At 43.2% G+C, this 23,256-nt stretch overlaps 1 protein-coding gene across 2 annotated transcripts in view; it reads left to right on the top strand.

Annotated features, from left to right (window-relative positions):
* Positions 1-23,256, top strand: part of FAM107B (family with sequence similarity 107 member B) — an 86,780-nt gene that overhangs the window by 32,545 nt on the left and 30,979 nt on the right. Inside the window, exon 1 of one of the 2 annotated variants that reach the window (XM_067703896.1) lies at positions 13,996-14,263. The exons of the other annotated variant lie outside the window; for it this stretch is intronic. The gene's annotated coding sequence lies outside the window, so the exon portion shown is untranslated. Of the gene's footprint in view, positions 1-13,995; positions 14,264-23,256 lie in introns of those variants that run through there. 2 annotated transcript variants of the gene reach the window in all.

The following is a 23,256-nucleotide window of genomic DNA, read 5'->3' as shown; positions in this document are numbered from 1 at the left end:
ATAGAATGTCGAAATACATTTCAGTATTTGGGGGCCTAATTATTTAGAGACTAAACATGGGCTAGAAGAGGACGGATTCCATTCAGCAAAGACACTGCTCATCTATCAAAGGCCTTGGAGAAGTCTCTTTAAGCAGAAGTCTGTTACAAGCAAACAAAATAATACATACACTTATTTGTTAAAGAGACCCTTTATTCTACAGCCTAGTGGCTCTCAAACTTTTTGATATCAGGACCCTCTGTTTATACTGTTAAAGAGTATTTGAAGACCCTCAAAGACCTCTGTCCATTGTAATATCTATTGATTATTTACCGTGTTAGGAATTAAAACAGAGAAAGTTTAGAAAATTCGCTTAAAAATGGCAAAAATAACAGTAAGCCCATTACGTATTAGCAGAAGACCATTCTTATTGGAAGGTAACGTTTCCAAAACAGAAAAAAATAGTGATATGAACGTTATTTTACATTTGTGCACATTTTTAAAATAAGTTTTTAAATGGAAATAACTATTTTTCAAAGTTAAAAAAATTAATGACATTGGCGGCATTGTTTTACATTTTTGCAAATCTATTTCATAACCAGCTTTAATAGAAAATAACTGGGTTCTCATAACTGCTTCTGCATTCAGTGTGTTGATAGGTTGTTTTGGTTGAAGTATACGTAGAAAATCCAATCTTACACAGATACATAACTGGTAAAGGTGGGAGTACTGAAATAACCTTTTCAGAGAATTACGGATGGTACAGTGTGGATTCTGAAACCGCAACAGTGATCTTTTCTCAGTCTGTTACATTAAAATTCATTAAATTATCTTTCATTTTGAATAGGACAGGAGGGTAGATGAGTCAGTTATAATACACCTGTATAATGGCATATTATGCAACCATATTTTAAAAGTATTTTATCACAGATGAAATGCTTGCAAATGTCATAAATTGTCTACTTAATATGACCCTCATTTTGCTAAAAAAAAGAAAAGAGATGTGTATTTGTATTAACTGAAAGGAAAATATATCAAAATATGGATATGTTTAGTGATGCATTCGTGGATGATACTTTATTTTCTGTATACTTTTCTGATTTCCAAATTTTCTATGATCATATTGCTTCTAAAACCGGCAGGGGCGGGGAGAGTTTTTTTTTTGTTTTAATAGCGAAATAAGTATGTCTGTTAAACCTTTTCCTTCGTCAACAGGTCACCTTGTACATGAAAACCCCAGTTTTTATAGTTGGAGTGGTAACAAAAATCCCTTTTCCCCCTTCAAGTTTTTGTTTATTTAACAGATTAGTGTAACGTTTCTACGCCTGTTTTCAACCTCAGAACTTTTCCTCTTTATTTGAATAACAATTAATTGATTTATTAGAGAAACCTTATTCAAGACTTATTCAAGCAAAGTGTTGCTTGTGGAACTTTATAGCAGGGGCACAATTTGCTTTTTCTCATTTCTGCTACACCTCAGGCAAGCACTGATTCTTTTTTTTTTTTTTTAAACTTATTAATTTATTTATTTTTGGCTGTGTTGGGTCTTCGTTGCTGTGAGGGCTTTCTCTAGTTGCAGCAAGCCGGCTTTCTCTAGTTGCGGTGAGCAGGGGCTACTCTTCGTTGCCGTGCATGGGCTTCTTATTGCAGTGGGCTCTCCTGTTGTGGAGCATGGGCTCTAAGCACACAGGCCTCAGTAGCCGCTCCACGAGGGCTCAGCAGTTGTGGCTTGTGGGCTCTAGAGCCGCAGGCTCAGTAGTTGTGACGCACGGGCCCAGTTGCTCGGCGGCATGTGGGATCTTCCCGGACCAGGGCTCGAACCCGTGTCCCCTGCTTTGGCAGGAGGATTCCCAACCACTGCGCCACCAGGGAAGCCCAAGCACTGATTGTTATGTAAGAAAAATGCAGGAGGATCTTGTCCTACAGTGATAGTAGAGCTCCTTGCATAGCTGAGAAATATTCCTGGAAATTAACATGCAATTAACCTCTCAGTTATTGCCTCTGAGTCCTTTTGTCAGTGGTGTGTTGAGTATTTCTCTTTACAATTTTTGTTTCAAAGACTTTTTTTTGATGTGGACAATTTTTTTTAAAGTCTTTATTGAATTTGTTACAATATTGCTTCTGTTTTATGTTTTGGTTTTTTGGCCACAAGGCATGTGGGATCTTAGCTCCCAACCAGGGATCGAACCCACACCCCCTGCATTGGAAGGTGAAGTCTTAACTACTGGACCGCCAGGGCAGTCCCTCTCTTTACAGTTTTATGGCTGGAAGTAGAAGTGTCTACCCAGAGATGCAAAGGGCATCTCACATCTGGGGATGAGCTCCCTGCTTTTACCCCTGGATTTAGGAAGCATGTTTGTTCACTGTTGTGTAGCTGATGTGGTATTGTCCTAACGTATTGCTACTTTAAGGCTTCTGTCCTTTGTCTGTGGACAGGAATCCAAATCTGCTGATGGTCTATTTTCCTGAAAGTGGAGGATTCCATCCTGTTGGTCTTTCTTCATGTTCCTTATGATATGATTAAGTGATTACTAAGATGGCTACAAAGCACCCAAAAAGCAGGAAATTAGCAGTTTTGCATCCTCTACTTATCACTTTAAAGATATGAACATTGTTACTTTGATATTTCCAGCTGAACGTTCAGTTCTGTGGCTTTAGTTAATACGTTAGTGACTGTTAACGTTCGCAGTCTCTCCCAAAACTGTTTACTAAGGCACAGCTCACTTTGAAGTATAAACTGTGATGGGTAACTACTTAATTGTTCGTCCTAATACCGTTTTACATTAAAAGACCATTCTATCCTCTGCTTAAAACAATTGAGAATATTCTACTTGGGGGCACCCTTAAAGCATTCATCATTATATCTGGAAATACTCTAATTTAATTTTAGTCAGATTTTATGAGTTGAGCATTTTGGAGGCTAAGAAATATACTCCAAATAATACCTAGTGGTTTCTTCCTTTTATAATGGAAACCACTCTTTGACTTTAATTATTTCTTGGGTCTGTCATCGTCTTTTATGTAATAGACTGGGCTTGGAAGGTATCACAGATTCTAAGAAAGACACGAGAAGTGTCATTATTATTGCATTACCATGATCATAAACTGCGGGAGCCTGTGGAACATAACCTGAAGAACTTGCCGTGATACAGAAGATAGGCTTCATGAGGGCAGGAGCTTTGATTCCTTTCCTGCTAATTGCACACTGTTTAGAACGGTGCCAGGCACTTAATAGATGTGGAATAAATACTTGGTGAATTATTGGAAGATTGGACTCCCTGGATTCCCTCTGTGGGCTACGGTAAACAATAGGCATTTGCTTTCCAGGAGTCATATCTTCTCCGAAAGGGCAGGAGTAGCTTTTTGAAAGTGAAAGGCTTGTTGTGTGTGGCTTGACTCAGACCCCACCAGGCACCGTGCCTGACGCACAGGTGCTGGTCAGATGTTTAGAACAAAATCCCAGTGGGACGGCCAGGTAGTTGCTTCTTTTCGCTCATGTTTGCCAGTGGCTTCTAGAATCATCACAGGCCCAGTAGGTGGAGAAAATGGGGCATGAAGAGCCCAGGGAGGCTGATGGGAAGCTGTTTTGAATTTCTCATTTGTAAATACTGGGACTTTGGCATACTGGAATGTGATTTTGTTTTGATGATAGGCATGGAAATGGTATGAACAACCTGGATTAAAGTTCTTGTTGAAAATAACTTGGCGCGTCAGACATTTATCGGAGGCTCCATCAGAATTGATGGCAGCTGTTTTGTTCTTTTAAATTAATTTATTTTATTTTATTTATTTTGGGCTGTGTTGGGTCTTTGTTGCTGCGCCCGGGCTTTGTCTGGTTGCGGTGAGTGGGGGCTACTCTTCGTTGTGGTGCGCGGGCTTCTCACTGCGGTGGCTTCTCTTGTTGCGGAGCACGGGCTCTAGGCACGTGGGCTTCAGTAGTTGGAGCACACGGGCTCAGTAGTTGTGGCTCGCGGGCTCTAGAATGCAGGCTCAGTAGTTGTGGCTCGCGGGCTCAGTAGTTGTGGCTCGTGGGCTTAGTTGCTCCGCGGCATGTGGGATCCTCCCAGACCAGGGCTCGAACGCGTGTCCCCTGCATTGGCAGGCGGATTCTTAACCACTGCGCCACCAGGGAAGCCCAATGGCAGCTGTTTTATACAGGTACCTAAAACAGTTTCTGTCATGCCTTCTCCTTCTCGGGGACCTGCCACACCTCTGTCTCACTGACCATGTCACAGGGGAACCACATCTGGTTTCCGAGCCCTGGGTTACCTGCCCCTCTTACTGGTTCAGCCAAATCTCCTGTCCCTCACCCCTTCAGTCCCCGTGTTTCAGTCGGGCTGGTGTCTCCATTGTCTCTCCCATCGGAGGACCCTTCCTACTCCTTAAAAATCCCCTGCCTGGTCACTGCTGACTCCGCCTGGTCACACCCGTCTTTTGAGGCTTGTTGCTTCAGTGGAGTTTCACACTCTGACTAATCTGTTTTGCCTACTCGCCACAATTTTGTTCTGAATCAAGATGTAGTGTTACGTGATACTCACGTTACTTGTGTTGATTTAGTTTTTACAAAAAAACTAAATACTCTTAAAAGGGATTCTTGTACTTCTTTTATATTCCCTAAGCCTGTGATGGGCGTTTGTTCCAAATGAAAAAAAATAAAAGAAAAACTAGGAAATGCTGATGGGACAGACTTGATTTTGGAACACTCGCTTACCCGTTCCGAGGATGTGGGGAACACAGGGGCCCTGAGCTAGTTAATGTTGTTTGATTGTCTGGATCTCAAGCCACTGAGTGAAGCCGGGTGTGAAATAGTCCTGCCCTGCTGGTTGAAGTGAGACTGTGCAGGCTGGGGTTGTGGATTTGGAAACCTGGAGATGGTGTGAACATTGAATGAACTAGAATGTTTCAGCTTGGGAAGGAGGATGTTGGAGTTTAACACAATTTTCTTCACATTTATAGAAAGCATTTACCAGTTCTTGCAGCACAACACAACACAACACTTTTCTGATGACCGAATGAGAAGCTGTGGGCTGAAAGGACTTCAGTTCAGTGAGACTGATTGAAATTGCTTGTGGGAACCTTTTTAATTGCTTTTGTTTTTTTTGAAGAAAAGGGTAACTTCAATTTCCCTGGTGTGGTTTCCCCTAGAATGGAATTCCTGGAGGGCAGGGCCGCCAGTGTTATTTGCCATGTGTCCTGGTACTCAGTGCTGGCACGAGAGGTGCTCAGTGAAGGTGGGTGGATGGGTGGATGGATGGATAGATGCATGGATGGATGGATGGATAGGTGGATGGATGGATGGATGGATGGATGGACGCATGGATGGACGGGTGGATGGACGGATGGATGGATAAATGGATGGACGCATGGATGGACGCATGGATGGACGGATGGATGGACGGATGGATGGATAAATGGATGGATGCATGGATGGATGGATGGATGGATGGATGGATGGTTGGATAAATGGATGGATGCATGGATGGACGCATGGATGGGTGGTGCAGCTGCTTGGTCTTGGAGATGGAGGGAGAGGAGGCTCTTGGAGATGGAGCAGTGGCTCTTGCTGTCCTGACCAGCCTTGCTCTTTCCCTGGCTGTGTTATGGCCCAGACCCCGTTGGAGGTGTGGCTGATCACGATGGGTGCTCCTTTAGTGCTTCTCTACTGGAGCTGGACACACCTTTTTTTTTTTTTGAAGTTTCACAGATGATTCTGGTGTGCAGGGGAGAATTGGAAACCACAGCTGTAGTGTTTGAAGGAAAATGGAAGTTAACTTAAGCCAGTTTGTCCACATGTAAATAAACAAAAGCAGCTTATCCTTTTTGCCCGGGGGTGGGGGAGGGGGGAGGGTGTTACTTTGCTGAGATGGACCCACCTAACTCGCTAGTTGTTTCTCTTCCCCCTACATCTTCATCTGCTGTTTTGGACTTTTTTTCCCCACGTTTGGCTCCTGGCAGCTCATAAGAACTCAAGCTCTTTGGGCACATTTTTATTATACCTGGCAGAACATATTATAAAGGTGTTGAAGTGTTTCTTAAAATTTAGCAGCAAAGTGTAGGTGGTTTCCAGCTCCAGCCACTAGATTTAGAATCTCCCTGCTCAACTCCCCGTCCACCCCCCCGATTTCCAGTCCTCTCTGCGATCGCCAGCAGCTTAGTCTGAGTTCAGAATCGCAGGAGGGAAAGCGGTTGGGAAAACCGGGACCAGGTGAGCACTGCCCGTTGACCTGTTTAGTTATCTTCCTGGATAATTCTTGAAATGTCCATCCAAGTTTGGTCATTTTCTGGCTGTGTAATAATTCAGACGATACTTTGTGAATCAGTAACCTTTTATATGTTATGCATTTTGGCATCGCTAGGAAGGTTCAGTAGTTATTTACCTTTTACACCGCAGGGTGAAGTAAATAGGAATTTGGAAAGTTGTTTGTGAGTGCATGTGCATGTGCTTCTGCTAAGCACGCAGGGGAGGAGAGCAGTTGGGGACCCTGTGGTGAATTGCAAAGCATAAAGATGCATTGATGGGGGAGGTGAGGGACGCGTGATGCACTGGGGAGACCCAGAGGGAATTACCTGGACTGAGGGAGCGTGGGTCCGAAGAGGAATTTAGTCTTTTTCTCTAAAAATTTTTTTAAAAAAATGATTTGCCTGACTCCAAAACAGGAAGGGGTGGCTCTGCCTCATTTCTGTTTCCTGCTAGTAGAGGACTTCTCTCGCAGGAGATAAAAACACCATCACACAGCAGTAAAGAGCCCAGACGCTGGTGGCAGACCCACTGGACTGATGAGGCTCTTACAGCTGCACGACCTTGCACCAGTTGTTAACATCCCTGGGCTTCAGCTTCTCCTCTTTCAATAAGGACAGTAATCCCTCCATCATAGGACTGTCTCGGAAGGCAAATGACGTGAAAGACGCAGTGTTCAAGATGGTGCCTGGGACTTCCCTGGCGGTCGAGTGGTTGGGATTCCGCACTTCCACTGCTGGAGGCACGGGTTCGATCCCTGGTCAGGGAACGAGGATCCCGCATGCCGGGCAGCACGGCCAAAACCCCAAAAAACCAAAAACAGTGCCTGGAACATAGTAAGCACTGAATAAATTTTAACAAGAAGGAGGACTCGTATTTCTAAGGATTACCTGGGAACCAGACTGTCATTGATAACAGCGTTTCTATTACAGATTTCAGTGTTCTAAAACTCCCATTTAAATCAGGAGATTGCAGGAGTGCACAGACCCACAGGGTGGATATTCAGTGGGGAGAAATAGAAAGAGTAGAAATTAACTTTGCCCAAGACAAGTGAATACTTTTCTTATTGGTCCGTGACCAACTTAGGACAAAGAAAAATGTTCATGGGCTGCATCTTTTCTAACCCTGCAAAATTTACTGAGACACTGAATTGCTTTAGCAAGTGATAATCAAACATTTAGTAATTGTAAGCCCTGGAGATACAGTGGTGCCCAGAGAGCAGTGGCCCCGACGCTCAGGTAGCTTCATATCTAGAGGGAAGATGATCAAAAAACATGTTCCCAGCAGTAAAATGAACAGTTCCCAAGGCTGTGAAAGGGTTGGGATGTGAGCTTAGGACAGACTGATGGTGGAAGGACCCAAGTTAGGTGGGGTGATCTGGGCAGGTGATGTTTGAGTGGAGATTCAAGGGTGAGCCAGTAGTATGGAGAGATTTGGGATGGGAAGGGATGGGTTGGAGCAGGTACTGACGTGAGCACAGACTAGGTAAAAAATGAAGCGAGGGCTTCCCTGGTGGCGCAGTGGTTGAGAGTCCGCTGCCAATGCAGGGGACGCGGGTTCGTGTCCCGGCCCGGGAAGATCCCACATGCCGCGGAGCGGCTGGGCCCGTGAGCCATGGCCGCTGAGCCTGCGCGTCCGGAGCCTGTGCTCCGCAACGGGAGAGGCCACAGCAGTGAGAGGCCCGCGTACCGCAAAAAAAAAAAAAAAAAAAAATGAAGGGAGGCTGCCAGGACTGGAGGGCGGGGAGCAAGGCTGCGGGGAGAGACGGAGAGATGCAGGGGACGAGGTGTGAGAAATAGGCCCGGATCAGGTCAGGTAGGGAGTGACGGCCATGGTCAGGGACTTAGAGAAGCTTCTGGGGAGTGACCTGACCTAAATTACATTTTAAGACAATCCCACGGGCGGAAGATCAATTCTTAGTGCAAGCTTCCTGCTGTAACATTTTTCTATTTGATAATGAAGAAAACATGAGGAGAGCGTTTTTAGCCATGGCAATGTTGGTATCTGGATATATTTGAGGAGCAGGAATGACAACAAGACCTTCTGGGTTTTCAACCTGAAATTACGTTGCAGCTGCACTGTGAGGCCAGGCTGGTGGCCCTGATCACATCCTACAGGCTCCTGGCAAGAGGAGCACAGGAGGTGGCTGTTCTAGCCAGAGGTTGGCACCGCTTTGTGGTGTCAAGAGCAGAGCTGTCATTCGTCTGGGCTGTGACCGATGAGAACACTGCGACCTGGCCGATGGCTGGCAAGCTGAGTGCTGACCGATGTATTTCCGTTTTCAGTCACAGCATCCAGGCCAAGCCGGGAACAATCCAGAAACTCCGCGATCAGCACTTGTAGATCTTCTGTGCTTTTGGGAAGAGTAACATGGGCTGCTTTAATGTAAATTTCTGATAGCCAATTACAGATGATGAAATCAGTTGTTTCGGATGACAGAGAAGGACCCTTTGGAAGGCCTCTTTAAAGCAGTCGTTAGTAATCCAACAGTGCTCGTTTTTATGTGGAGCGCTGAGAGAGGAGTGCTATGCTGTCTTACTGGTTTGCCTCCAAGTATGGAAGGTCCCAACACCCAGGCAGTGAGGGGCTGCATTTCAGAAACAGGCTTTAATCGGGATTTCTTCTGGTCATGGGTCTTCCGAGGAGTCACCCTATTATTTTGTGTTATAGTTGCAGATGGGCAAGAAGCAGATTTCTCACGTTTCCCTTTTTGGAAGGGATGGGGGAGTGTGTGTGGCTTCGAAAGGCCTGTCTCTGTTGGAGCCTGACTTTGTTGCCTGGTGCAGTGTGTGTGTGTGTGTGTGCGCGCGCACGTGCGTGTGTGTGTGTGTGTGCAAGAAAGTCTGCAAGTTTAGATCAGACTGCCCTGATTAGTGAGAACATCTGGTCTCCTGGTCTGGGGCCCACAGGTGAGGAAACTGACCCCACGGGGCAGGATCTTTTGCTGAACGCACAGAGCCTGTCGGTGGCTGAGCTGGGACTGGGACCTGGCATTTTTGGTGCTGGGACCTGTGCCTTTTGACAAAACACGTTGTTTAGATTAATTGTAAAGAAAATGGTTAGTAGCAGATGTAATGAGGAAATAAATAATGTCTGATTATTCCAAGCCAGTGAGTTGAATCTTTTTAAATCTGCAGTGAACCATTTTAAGAGAAAACAAAATTTGTTTCTTGCTTGTGAGGTAGAAGCAGAACTTATTTTTAAAAATGAGAATGAGGCAAAATAAAACTAGATTAAAGACAAATAAAAATGTTAGTCTAGGATACTTTGTATCTTTGTTTTATAAGCAGGCTTTAAATTAGAATGTCGGTGGGCATACACACTACTATATATAAAATAGATAACTAATATGAATACTGTATAGCACAGGGAACTCGACTCCATACTCGGTAGTGACCTAGATGGGAAAAGAATCTAAAAAAGAGTGGGTATATGTATATGTATAACTGAACCATTGTGTTGTATAGCAGAAGTTACACAACATTCTAAATCAGCTACACTCCAATAAAAATTAAAAAAAAATTAGAATGTCAGTGGGAGTGACATTTAATGATTCTAAATTCATAATGTCATCAGTACTTAATTAAAATAATGGATGTATCAGTGAATCTCCTTTTGTTAGAGGATATTATTTAATCTGGTAGTTTCATAATTAATTTTTTTCCTAAGGGTAAAAAGACGCTGTATCTCTTCAGATTATTAAATAGCTATATAGCAACAATGTCCTGTTTTCTGAACATTCATAAATTCAATGTATGTCCTTTAGACTTACGGGTGCTTTTATCCAAGTCAGCGTCATGGGTTGTATTCTGCTTTGGTTTGCCAAACCAGTTATTTCTTAATACTTGGAAAGTAGTTTATATAATTAGTGATAGATGTATAGCGTAAAACAAAGAACTAAACTGCTAAATACCAATCTGAGCAGGCATTACTGTCCACTGTTGCTATGACAACTAACAATTTAAGTCTAACGTATATAGCTGACTTGTTACACCTTGAGGACACATACTCACACAGCTCATCTCTATTTGCTGTTTTAAAAAAAAGGCCCGATTCAGTGATTAGGTGATGGTGTATTATCGACATGTCTTTCATCAACTTGGTTAAATTAATTTGGTCGGTGTGCTTTGGTTCTTTCCATGGAACAGCCTGTCAGTGCTTCTGTTTACCCACTTTTTGGGATAAGGAAGTGGAGGGGGTAGCATTTGCCAACTAATGTGGACAGGAAAGCAAGGGAGAAATATAATCCTATTTTGAAAAATTCTGTCGACACTTATTAACTACTTGGTCCTGGTACTTCCTCTTTCAAAAACCAATTTAATGCAATCCTGCCCTCCACTGTGAGGTTGTTTATTGCCCTCAGCAGAATTCCTGGCATATTTGAGGCCCTGCCCCTCTGATTCCTGCCAGATCCCCAAGCCACAACTGGCTCAGTCGCTCTCCTGCCTTTATTCTGTCCCTGGTCAAGACCTCGTAGGGTAAATACAGTTTAACCCTAGTGATTGTTCTAGGGCACTCCTGCTGCCCCATCTGAGTCCCAGCCTTTGTGGCTCTCTGCCTGTCATTGTCTTGGCTTTGAATGAAGTCTGATAACTTTGCCCTGCCTTATAAACCTGGGACACCCACCTCCCTTCCCTTAGTAAATAGACTCATGGGAGGTGGGTGTTATATGCAGTGCTGATGAAATTGAACATACTTCCTAAGGTTAGTAATAGGTATTTGTGTGGGAGGTGTGTTTGCAGGGTGGAGCAGTGAGAGGGTAGAAGGAAAAAAGATAAGTTTTCTGACTCTGAACGAAAGATAAGAAGTTTCTGACTTTGAACAGGTGAAGCCCGCTTACCTGAGAAATTTGGTAACCTGTGCTCATGGCCGCTGAGATACTGGCTGGGGGGAGGGGGTGATGAGTCCTTATTAACAGTCAGTCATTAATCCAGACAGCAACCCTGAGAGGGAAAGATAAGGAACGCAGAGCTCAGAAGGCAAACGCCCAACAAAGATTTTGAAATGAGTTACAGCTTATGTTTGAACTCTGGCCTTCCCATGACTAATTGTACGACCTTGGATAAGTGCCTTAGCCCCTCTGGCCCTCTACCTCCAGTGTTGTGAAAATTCAATGAGGTGATGTACGTGGACATTTAGGACCGTGCCCAGCCCACAGCTGATATTTACTGAATAATTATTTTAATACTTTTCTTGTTGAACCAAGGTCATCCAGCTAACACGTGGCAGAGCGGGCTCTGACTTTCTCAGACTCGAAAGCTTAGCTCTTTCTACTGTTTCATAACCACCATTACTGTCGCCATGTCTCTTTTCAACAGGAAGAAAAATACATCAATTCTTAGTTGTCTCCCTTACCATTTTCCGCATGTTTCCCACATGCGGGTATAAATGACCTTTGACGGTTGGGTTGCAGGTACCTGGGACTGGAGAACTTCCTCTTACCTATTGTTAACTCCAGTTAAGTGTGTGGAATTTTGTCCTGCTTCTTAAAAAATATGCAACTAGAATTATTGTTTCGGTATTAAGAATCTGAGTTACACTGTAGTTTTTTTTTTTTTTTTTGTGGTACATGGGCCTCTCACTGCTGTGGCCTCTCCCGTTGCGGAGCACGGGCTCCGGACGCGCAGGCTCAGCGGCCGTGGCTCACGGGCCCAGCCACCCCGCGGCATGTGGGATCTTCCCAAACCGGGGCACGAACCCGTGTCCCCTGCATCGGCAGGCGGACTCTCAACCACTGCGCCACCAGGGAAGCCCTACACTGTAGTTTTTAACACAGAAGCAAATGCCATTACAGTTAGCTTTAAATATTGATGTACTATGGGTATCATTTTATTTATGGATAGAGAAACTTTTGAAACTGCTTTTAAAAGAACACTTTAAGAAGGGGAGAAAATACTGCCTCGGTGATCTCTGTTCCCCATGTTCATCACAGGGAAAAAGGCTTGTTACTGAACTATGAACAAATATCATTCTCTAAGTAATCTTTAATTTGTATTTCTTTACTCATTCACATATAGCTAGGAGGATTTGAGGTTATTCTTTAACAATTGGAATAAGGATATTTTAAAGATTAGACAGAGGAGAAGATGATGAATTTTTAGTATCAGTAATAGAAGCTCAAATAAACTTTTAAAAGGTCATGGTTTTAAGTGCTTCTCATTTGGAAGGGATGATGACAGTTGGCTGCTCGGCCAGTTTATGTTTCTGTTGGAAGTTTTCGGGTGCTTTCCCTGGTACCCGGAGTGCTGCCAGGTGATGATGGCAAGTTTAAGTAAAAGAATTAGGACAGGATTTTCCCAGCTGCATCCATTAGTGGGTCACAAGAAGCAATACAAAAAAAAGAAACTGAAAAATATCAGGGTGTATATAGCATAAGGCTAGTATTGTTTCTGGAAACTTTTACTTCAGCTAATTTTAGTGTGGTGTGTTATTGGGTCCCTCTGTATAAAGAGGATTACAGACAGAAAGCCATTGATCTGAGGTATTTTAGAAAGTTTATCAGCTTTAGAGCAAGTTTAAATGTTATATAGAAGGGAAGTTCCACTGAGTCCTTAACATTGATTTTCCTACATGGCTCACAGAATGAAATTTAGGAACACTCAGTGGTAACTCAGATTTTTTTCCCCCAGAGCTAATATATATTTTATAAATGGAAAATAAGATTGGGACTTCCCTGGTGGCGCAGTGGTTAAGCATCCGCCTGCTAATGCAGGGGACACGGGTTCGAGCCCTGGGCCGGGAAGATCCCACATGCCACGGAGCAACTAAGGCCATGCTCCACAACTACTGAGCCTGTGCTCTAGAGCCCGTGAGCCACAACTACTGAGCCCATGTGCCACAACTACTGAAGCCTGTGCTCTGCAACAAGAGAAGCCACTGCGATGAGAAGCCTGCGCATCACAACGAAGAGTAGCCCCTGCTCGCCGCAACTAGAGAAAGCCCGCGTGCAGCAATGAAGACGCAACACCGTCAAAACACACACGCGCACGCGCGCGCGCACACACACACACACACACACACACACAAAACCTGTTAAAAGAAAGAAAGAAAAAATGTTTATGACTTCAGCTCTGAAGCTTCATGGATGAAATTACGAAAGTAAAGTTGATAGGGTCCTTCCTAATTATCACATCACATGTACTGTTGTGTTTGTAGATTTTGTACTGTAGACTGAATTTAAAAATCTTAAATTGGACTCTTAAATACTTGGGTTCTTACTCAGTTTGACATTTGTAAGATTACAAACTAAAGGGTAGAGATTTTTGTTCATTGAATTACCTTGAAAACTTTTTAAAAGAAGCATCTTATTTTTCATGGCCTTTGGCTGCATTTTACTTTTGAATACTTCATTAAAGTAGGTAAAACTATCCTATCTTAAGCTTTTCAGATTCTTTTTTTGTTTGTTTTGTTTTTTTAAGGCATAAGGGAAGTAGTTAGGTGTCATGATACATCTGTAGTTTCTTGTTAAATTATTTTATAACTGTTCTTCCGGAAGCGACTGATGATTTCCTTTATAACTGGTTGTAAGTAGAGGACAAATTTTCATTATGGATGTGTTGATATGTCATTTGTCCTTGCCCTTTTCATTTAATTAACCAGTAGCTTCTATTACGCGTGGAGTTTAAAACAGACACAGTTAAAGTTCTGAACTTTTGGACAGGAGCTGTGAGAGTAGTCGGAAGCTGATGGGAAGTTTCTGGATGCCAAGTTCTTGAGTAAGGAGTCCTGTTGCAACAAAAGAAATGAAAACATTTCAAACTTGGGTAACTTCAGAAGGAGAGAGAAGCGAGTTCTCCATTTCCTGTGGAACTGGGTTCGGGCAGAGCGTTTACTAGTTACCAGCCTGTCCTGTTCTTTTACTTAATCAGTACTGCTTCTGCAGTTGTGTCAAGACTTGGGGAAAGCATGTAAAACAACTAGTATAACAGGTTAGCAGCAGATTTGATTGTGATGCCAGAGTGAGTAGCCTGGTGGAGGATGTGTTGGTACTCAGGGCACACGTCCTAATCCCTGTTGGCTGAGGACCTGGGGGCTGTAGACACAGGGGTAAGTGGTTTGAGTTCTACATACTTGGATGCGGGGAGGAAGGGGTGATGGTTAAGGCTTTATTTTAAGAGAGAATTTCCTTGAGGATGGAAGCTACCAAGTAAATAGGAGAGTCTTGCAATCGTCATAAGTTGTACTTAAAACAATTTATGTTTGAACATAAACACCCTTAAAACATCTTGTTGGAAGGAAGATGAATAATATCACTCAACTTCTATAGGATCTGGAACGTGAATGGTGTATCTGTTGCTCATTACTCAAGTAAGTGATTATCTAAGGCCTCTGTTTATTCTAGGAATAGATAAATTTTTGAAATCTTGACTATTTTCTAATGAACAGTGAGCCCCCTTCCATTCCAGCAAGAAGAAAGGCTGTTATGCTTCTCAGACATCGTGGCCCCTGGTGTCTGCTGGTTTAAATGCAGGCTCCGTCTTTTTAGGCTTTTGTGTTTCTGTGTTCCCTGTTTGCCAAGTAGGTTGCTGTCAGTTTTTCCCAATTCTTATTTTGGGAGGTTTTCCGCTGCCTATTAACTGCATGTAGAGAAAGGGCTCCAGTGGAGGCCCAAGGGAGATTGTATCCAGTTTCCGGGCTGGGTGGGCCTGTGAGATGGGGGTGACTGAAATAACCGTTTAGGGTGCGTAGACAGCCGCACGGGGCTGGGGGTGCCTTGTTTTTGTTTTCCTGGGGCTGAAGGAAAGCCTGTGGGAAAACGGTAAGGCCTGGCGTCCTAGCATGACAGGCCTCCTGAGGGAGTTGAATTAATACGTGGAGTTCAAGCAGAGAAAGGGAAGAGTCAGCGCAGTTTACTCCCTCGTTCCGGGGCCAGCGCCCGCTACACATGTGTTTACGTTTGAACTTTTGCCAAAATCCCGGTAGTTTAGACAGGGAGGTTTTGTGCAGAAGGCAAAGCTAAAGGCTGAAAGGGCTCCCAGTAAAAGGTCCCCCGTCTTTGTTGCTTACTGCAACATTATTACAGATGCTGTGAGGACTGAGCACTTCTAAGGAATGGTCGTTGCTCTAGTGTCCCTTTCAGCTTTGGAGCTGAGGTGCAGAGTTGCTGCTGACCTTACCCGGAGGGGCCTGATGAGCCCCTTGTCCGGAGGCTGGAGTGCCTTTGAAGACAGTTGAATTGGATTTGTGTCCTAGTCAGCTCGGGCTGCCATAACAAAATACCATAGGCTGAGTGGGCTAAGCAACAGATACTTAGTTCTCACAGTTCTGGAGGCTGGACGTCCAAGATTCCTGGTGAGGACTCTCTTCTTGGCTTACAGACAGCAGCCTTCTTACCATGTCCTTACATGGCAGGGGTAGGGGGAGATGCCAGCTCTGGTGTCTCGTCCTCCTATAAGGACTCTGGTCCCATCATGGGCCCCCCCATGCCCTCCTCTACTCCTAATCACCTCACAAAGGCCCCACCTCCACTTACTGTCACATTGGGGGGTGGGGCTTCAACGTATGAATATTGTGGGACACATTCCCCCCATAACCGTCTGTGTGTGGCAGGGTTGGTTGTCTACCTAACAGCCACTGCTGTCCCCTCTTCAGTGCTGGAATGCCACGTCCCCATTTTCCCAGCGTCCTTTGTTGCTATGGTGATGACACGATGTAGCTCTAGCCAATGAGGTGTCAGAAGGCCCCCCGGGGGCTTCTGGGAGTGGCTTCCCTCCAAGATAAAGAGACCCAGTGTGGGGGGGCTTTGCCAGTCTGCCCTTCCTCCTGGAGGTGCTGGGACTACTGAGCAGAGCAATGAGAAGACCCCAGAGCCCCCATGACACCACTGAGCTCTGAAGCAGCCTTGCACAGCCTGATACCACCACATTCTTACGAGAGGTAAAAACGAGCCCCTGTGGTTGCAGCTCCTTAGAGGCAGGTGTTGTTGCATGTGGCCCAGAGCATCCTCATTGATGGAGTCACAAGGGGAGAACCTTCCTCCTTTTGGAGCTGGAAGGAGGTACAGTCTTAGGAAGAACTCCCAGAGACCTCCCCGGCCTTCCCACCCTCAAAGTGTATGTATCACACTAGTGATTGTGGGCCTGTCTTCTCCACTAGCTGTGAGCCCTGGATGGCAGGGACCATGTCTCACTCCTCCCTAGATCTTTAGGGCCTGACCCGAGGCTCATACAGAGGAGGGACACTCATGGTTCTGGCCTTGCTGACAACAGTGGGCTTAATAATCCTTTCTTGGTTTTGGTGTCCTCATAACAAGACTGGCTGTTTGTTGTTCACAGAAAGCCCACGGGGTAACCAGAAGAGGGGTAGGTGAGAAAACAGACTTTGATTAAAAGGACCTGGGCTGTGCCCATAGCTGCTCTCTGAGGTTTAGTTAGCGCCAGTTGATCCTCCAAAGACCCAGACGGAGATGTGCCCCAATCCTCACACTAATTTTTCACGGTGGAAGCAGAAATCAAATGTCAACTTATATTCGTGTAATTAGGGAACATGTTAATGAACCATTCAGAAAAACACATAATTGTAACCATTGTTTCTTGCATGAAGATCTCTTTAAGAGTGAAAAAAGTTTTCCAGACAAACTCTAGCTGTGCTGTATTTCAAAAGTGAAAAAGTTAAGTTGAGTGACTGGAAGTCAGAGCACCTTCTTCAATGGAAATAAACCTCTTTGACCCACAATATGGCTGAAATACAGCGTATTTGAGATGAAAAGTTGTAAAATATAGGATAACTGGCTGTCATTTTACCAGCAAGGAAACAGACGTAGAGAAGTGATAAGTCAGGATTTAGGTTTGTGGACCTTTTATTTGAGGTTCTTTCTACTCTAATGTTACTAGTAACTTAGTAAGACAAACGAGTATGGAATCCCACCAGCCAGCAACCTCCAGGAATGCACGTGTCACTGTAGAGAGGTTCGGTTCATTTAGCTTCTGCAGCGGGGCGAGTGTAGCCTGGAAGAGTGCTGGGATTCTCTGGGAAAGGCAGAGTTGCGTCTTTGCTTATGCTGGGTGCTTTGAAGATGGGGTTAAAGAAACGGGGCCAGACCCGGGCTGGATGTGGTCGGGAAGCAGTCACAGTTCAGTGATTGGGTATCTTAACAATTTTTATATATAGGAGGCCGGACATTAAAGTGGGGTTAGAGTTGTAACTTAGTAAAGAATTAGCAGTCTCAGGTTCTTGAGAAAGGAGGATGGCCATTCATTTTTGTGGAGGTCAGCGTCTGGGTCCTATGCTGAGCTTTCTTTATGTCCTGATGGCATATTGGGGTCGGTTGTCAGTAAGGCCTGTCCTTACTTCTCCTGTTGTCAGTAGGGCTGATTTTCACTTTTCCAGTAGTTTATTTGATTTGATCCAGTAGTTTATTGATGCTTGAGGAAGGGTAGGTTTTAATAGGAGAAGGATAAGATGGAGAGTCTAAAGAGGGTGTCTTAAGCCACGGTGTCTGAGCAGTCACTGGTTTTTAATGTTATGGTTACTCAGTGTCAATATCAGGTTAAAAAAAAAAAGGCAAATGAGTCGTTTTCTCCTACCCTAAGAGGCATTTTTTTTTTTTTTATCATCACAGTGACTTTGTAGTTTTCTGGAATTTGGCAGGATATAGAAGCAGATGGAAGTGTGGCTACTTATAACTGAAACATATTATCATCTTCAAAGATGCCATCCCGTTATTGATGGTAATGTTAATGGTGATATTAGTGTCAAAAACACCACCCCCCCAAAATGAGTAGGAAATGTAGAAAATCAATTTAGAAAATTCAGTATAGGAGTCAGAAGTGAGAGAGGCGGTATAGTCCAGCCAAGTGAGGGCCAGAGGCAGACACGGGTTTCAGTCCAGGCGTGGCCACTTTCTCTGTGAACTTAGCCAAGCTTCAGTATCTCTGGGCCTCAGTTTCCTCGTGTGTGGTGCTGGGGAAGTTGAGCAGATGGTCTCTGCTCTTTCTAAATTGAGTCCTTTTGAAGATAGTCTCCGCTTTTGAAAATATTTGTTTGGGTGCCCAGCTGGACCAGGTCATGCATTTTATGAAATTATTATTCCGCTCTTGAAGACAGGAATATTTGAGGGCTTTGAAAGCTGGTCCAGCAGGAAGTTTTTTTCTGGTCTGTGTGGTTTCCTTCCTCTCAGGAGGGACCAGGCCTAAGCCCACCATCTTCCCAGTCCGTCCATCCCCTTGGTAGTCTCCTGAAATGAATGACTGAGGTGTTTCCTCCCTAGAAAATCACATAGAGTAAATGTGCCAAGGTAGGCTCCTTTATTCAGAAATTTGCAGTTTGGGAATAAAGGCTGGTGGCGTTTGTGTGCAAACTTGAATTTTGTGAATATAAAATAGCATCATATAAAAATCAAAGTATTACGTTACATGCAAATTTTGAAGGCAGAAGACAAAAAAGTAAAAGAAATCGATCAAAAGTTGCATAATTTCAAAGATGATAGGCCGGGTGGTTTGTCAAGGGTGTTTATGGAATCGCCAGTGACAGCCCCACTCTAGCTGGTGATAGGAAGGCCTTCCGTGTTAAACCCATATCACACTCCATGCTGTCACTCAAGGGCATTAAGGTTGTTTCTGCTAATGTGGGCTGTTATTTAATGTGCACTTAAATCAAACCATCTTTTTAAAGACTTCAGGCAGGTCTTCTCCACGGGGTTTGTCAATGGTGGTACCAGCGATAGTGGCAACGCCTCTTTCCCCCATCAATAACTTTGTAACAGAAGTGCTGAAACACTAGGAAGAAGACACAAGGATGGGTGGGATGCATCATGCTGTTGATTTCGGGGAAGCAGCACAGAGCACACTTCCAAATATAAGATTTATCCTAGAGAGGCCCTAGAGCAGAGGGGTGCGGAGTGCGGACTCTGGAGCTAGCTGTGCGAGCTGCCACTTACTGGCTTTGCAGCCTTGGCTAAGTTACCTAGTCTCTCTGGGCCTCAATTTCCCCATCTGCACAATGGGGCAAATTTTAGTATCTACCTCAGAGGTGGTGTGGCACACAGTAAACAAAAAAACAGATCTCTGTGCCCTGCCCCAGCGATTCTGATCCAGTGCCTTTCAGCTAGGGCATTTGCACTGAACAAGCTCCCTGGCGATGCGGATACTGCTGGTCATTGGGTGACACTCTGAATAGCTTTTGTTCATGCAAACGCACAGACTAGAAAATAAAGGACATGCTGTTTTGGAACCTGAAATTTTTCTCTCATTTGATACATCGTGAATATTTCCCCTTTCATTATTTATTCTAACAATATGATTTTATTAAAGCTGCACTGTATCGCATTATTAGACATCTAAGTGGTTTCTTTCCTTTTTCACTATCATAAATCATACATAAACTATTCTTACACATATTTTTATATGTTTTGTGTCCTTGTCTGATTACCTCCTTGGAGTAATTCCTGCAAGGGGAATTACCAGATTCACGGGTATGTACGTGTTCAAGCCTTTTGTCACACACTGCCCACACATTCTTCAGACAGGAAGTGGCAAAAATATATCTTCTTACGAGTAGTCTATGAGAGTAGACAGTGATTTTCTGAACGTAAGGCAATGAGAAAGAACTGTCATTGACTCTCTGAAGCTCCTGTGTATTTGGACTTTGGTGGGAGTTGGCAGGAAGAAGATGGATTTATAGAGAAGACAAAGACATGTCAAGAAAAACTAGAGGAGAAGCAAGAGGGCTGAATTTTTTAAAATTTAATTTACTTTTTATATGACACATTCTTATTAGTTATCTATTTTATACATATTAGTGTATATACATCAATCCCAATCTCCCAATTCATCACACCACCACCACCACGTCCCCCGCTTGGTGCCCATATTTTTTGTTCTCCACGTCTGTGTCTCTATTTCTGCCTTGCAAATGGGTTCATCTGTACCATTTTTCTAGATTCCACATATATGCATTAATATATGATAATTGTTTTTCTCTTTCTGACTTACTTCACTCTGTATGACAGTCTCTAGGTCCATCCACATCTCTACAAATGACCCAGTTTCGTTCCTTTTTATGGCTGAGTAATATTCCATTGTATATATGTACCACATCTTCTTTATCCATTCGTCTGTTGATGGGCATTTAGTTTGATTCCATGACCTGGCTATTGTAAATAGTGCTGCAGTGAACATTGTGGTACATGACTCTTTTTGAATTGTGGTTTTCTCTGGGTATATGCCCAGTAGTGGGATTGCTGGATCATATGGTAATTCTATTTTTATTTTTTTAAGGAACCTCCATACTGTCCTCCATAGTGGCTGTATCAGTTTACATTCCCACCAACAGTGCAAGAGGGTTCCCTTTTCTCCACATCCTCTCCAGCGTTTGTTGTTTGTAGATTTTCTGATGATGGCCATTCTGACCGGTGTGAGGTGATACCTCATTGTACTTTTGATTTGCATTTCTCTAATAATAAGTGATGTTGAGCAGCTTTTCATGTGCCTCTTGGCCATCTGTATGTTTTCTTTGGAGAAATGTCTACTTAGGTCTTTTGCCCAGTTTTTGATTGAGTTGTTTGTTTTTTTAATATTGAGCTGCATGAGCTATTTATATATTTTGGAGATTAATCCTTTGTCCGTTGATTCGTTTGCAAATGTTTTCTCCCATTCTGAGGGTTGTCTTTTCATCTTGTTTATAGTTTCCTCTGCTGTGCAAAAGCTTTTAAGTTTCACTAGGTCCCATTTGTTTATTTTTGTTTTTATTTCCATTACTCTAGGAGGTGGGTCAAAAAGATCTTGTTGTGATTTATGTCAAAGAGTGTTCTTCCTATGTTTTCCTCTAAGAGTTTTATAGTGTCCGGTCTTACACTTAGGTCTTTAATCAATTTTGAGATTATTTTTGTGTATGGTGTTAGGGAGTGTTCTAATTTCTTTCATTTAAATGTAGCTGTTCAGTTTTCCCAGCACCACTTATTGAAGAGACTGTCTTTTCTCCATTGTATATCCTTGCCTCCTTTATCATAGATTAGTTGACCATAGGTGTGTGGGTTTCTCTGGGCTTTCTATCCTGTACCATTGATCTATATTTCTCTTCTTGTGCTAGTACCATATTGTTCTTGATTACTGTAGCTTTTTAGTATACTCTGAAGTCAGGGAGTCTGATTTCTCCAGCTCTGTGTTTTTTTTGCGGTACGTGGGCCTCTCACTTTTGTGGCCTCTCCCGTTGCGGAGCACAGGCTCCGGACGTGCAGGCTCAGTGGCCATGGCTCATGGGCCCAGCCGCTCTGCGGCATGAGGGATTTTTCCAGACTGGGGCATGAACCCATGTCCCCTGCATTGGCAGGCGGACTCTCAGCCACTGAGCCACCAGGGAAGCCCCTCCAGCTCCGCTTTTTTTCCTTCAAGATTGCTTTGGCTATTCAGGCTTTTGTGTCTCTGTACAAATTTTAAGATTTTTTTGTTCTGGTTCCGTAAAATATGCTGTTGATAATTTGATAGGGATTGCATTGAATCTGTAGGTTGCTTTGGGTAGTATAGTCATTTTCACGGTATTGATTCTTCCAATCCAAGAACATGGTATATCTCTCCATCTATTTGTGTCATCTTTGATTTCTTTCATCAATGTCTTATAGTTTTCTGCATACAGGTCTTTTACCTCCTTAGGTAGGTTTACTCCTAGGTATTTTATTCTTTTTGTTGCAGTGGTGAATGGGATTGTTGCCTTAATCTCTCTTTCTGATCTTTTGTCGTTATTGTATAGGAATGCAAGAGACTTCTGTGCTTTATTTAGTATCCTGCAGCTTTACCAAATTCATTGATTAGCTCTAGTAGTTTTCTGGTGGCATCTTTAGGATTCTCCATGTATAGTATCATGTCATCTGCAAACAGCGACAGTTTTACTTCTTCTTTTCCAATTTGAATTCCTTTTATTTCTTTTTCTTCTCTGATTGCCATGGCTAGGACTTCCAAAACTATGTTGAATAAGACTGGTGAGAGTGGACATCCTTGTCTTTTTCCTGACCTTGGAGGAAATGCTTTCACCTCTCACCACTGAGAATGATGTTTGCTGTGGTTTTGTCGTATATGGCCTTTATTATGTTGAGGGAGGTTCCCTCTGTCCCCACTTTCTGGAGGGTTTTTATCATAAATGGATGTTGAATTTTGTCAAAAGCTTTTTCTGCATCTATTGAGATGATCATATGGTTTTTATTCTTCAGTTTGTTAATATGGTGTATCACATTGATTGATTTTCAGTTTGTTAATATGGTGTATCACATTGATTGATTGGTTTTTATTCTTCAGTTTGTTAATATGGTGTATCACATTGATTGATTTGCATATTGGAGAATCTTTGCATCCCTGGGATAAATCCCACTTGATCATGATGTATGATCCTTTTAATGTGTCGTTGGATTCTGTTTGCTAGTATTTTGTTGAGGATTTTTGCATCTATATTCATCAGTGATATTGGCCTGTAATTTTCTTTTTTTGTAGTATGTTTGTCTGATTTTGGTATCAGGTTGATGGTGGCCTCATAGAATGAGTTTGGGAGTGTTCCTTCCTCTGCAATTTTTTGGAAGAGTTTGAGAAGGATGGGTGTTAGCTCTTCTCTAAATGTTTGCTAGAATTCGCCTGTGAAGCCATCTGGTCCTGGACTTTTGTTTGTTGGAAGATTTTTAATCACATTTTCAATTTCATTACTTGTGATTTGTCTGTTCGTATTTTCTATTTCTTCCTGGTTCAGTCTTAGAAGGTTATACCTTTCTAAGAATTTGTCCATTTCTTCCAGGTTGTCCGTTTTATTGGCATAGAGTTGCTTGTAGTAGTCTCTTATGATGCTTTGTATTTCTGCGGTGTCTATTGTAACTTCTCCTTTTTCATTTCTAATTTTACTGATTTGAGTCTTCTCCCTTTTTTTCGTGATGAGGCTGGCTAATGGTTTATCAATTTTGTTTATCTTCCCAAAGAACCAGCTTTTAGTTTTATTGATCTTTGCTATTGTTTTCTTTGTTTCTATTTCATTTATTTCTGCTCTGCTCTTTATGATTTCTTTCCTTCTGCTAACTTTGGGTTTTGTTTGTTCTTCTTTCTTTAGGTCCTTTAGGTGTAAGGTTA

Source organism: Pseudorca crassidens, chromosome 1 (assembly GCF_039906515.1).
Source record: "Pseudorca crassidens isolate mPseCra1 chromosome 1, mPseCra1.hap1, whole genome shotgun sequence".
Classification (NCBI taxonomy): domain Eukaryota; kingdom Metazoa; phylum Chordata; class Mammalia; order Artiodactyla; family Delphinidae; genus Pseudorca; species Pseudorca crassidens.
The sequence above is the reverse complement of the archived record's forward strand: the minus strand, read 5'-3'. Positions and strand labels throughout refer to the sequence as shown.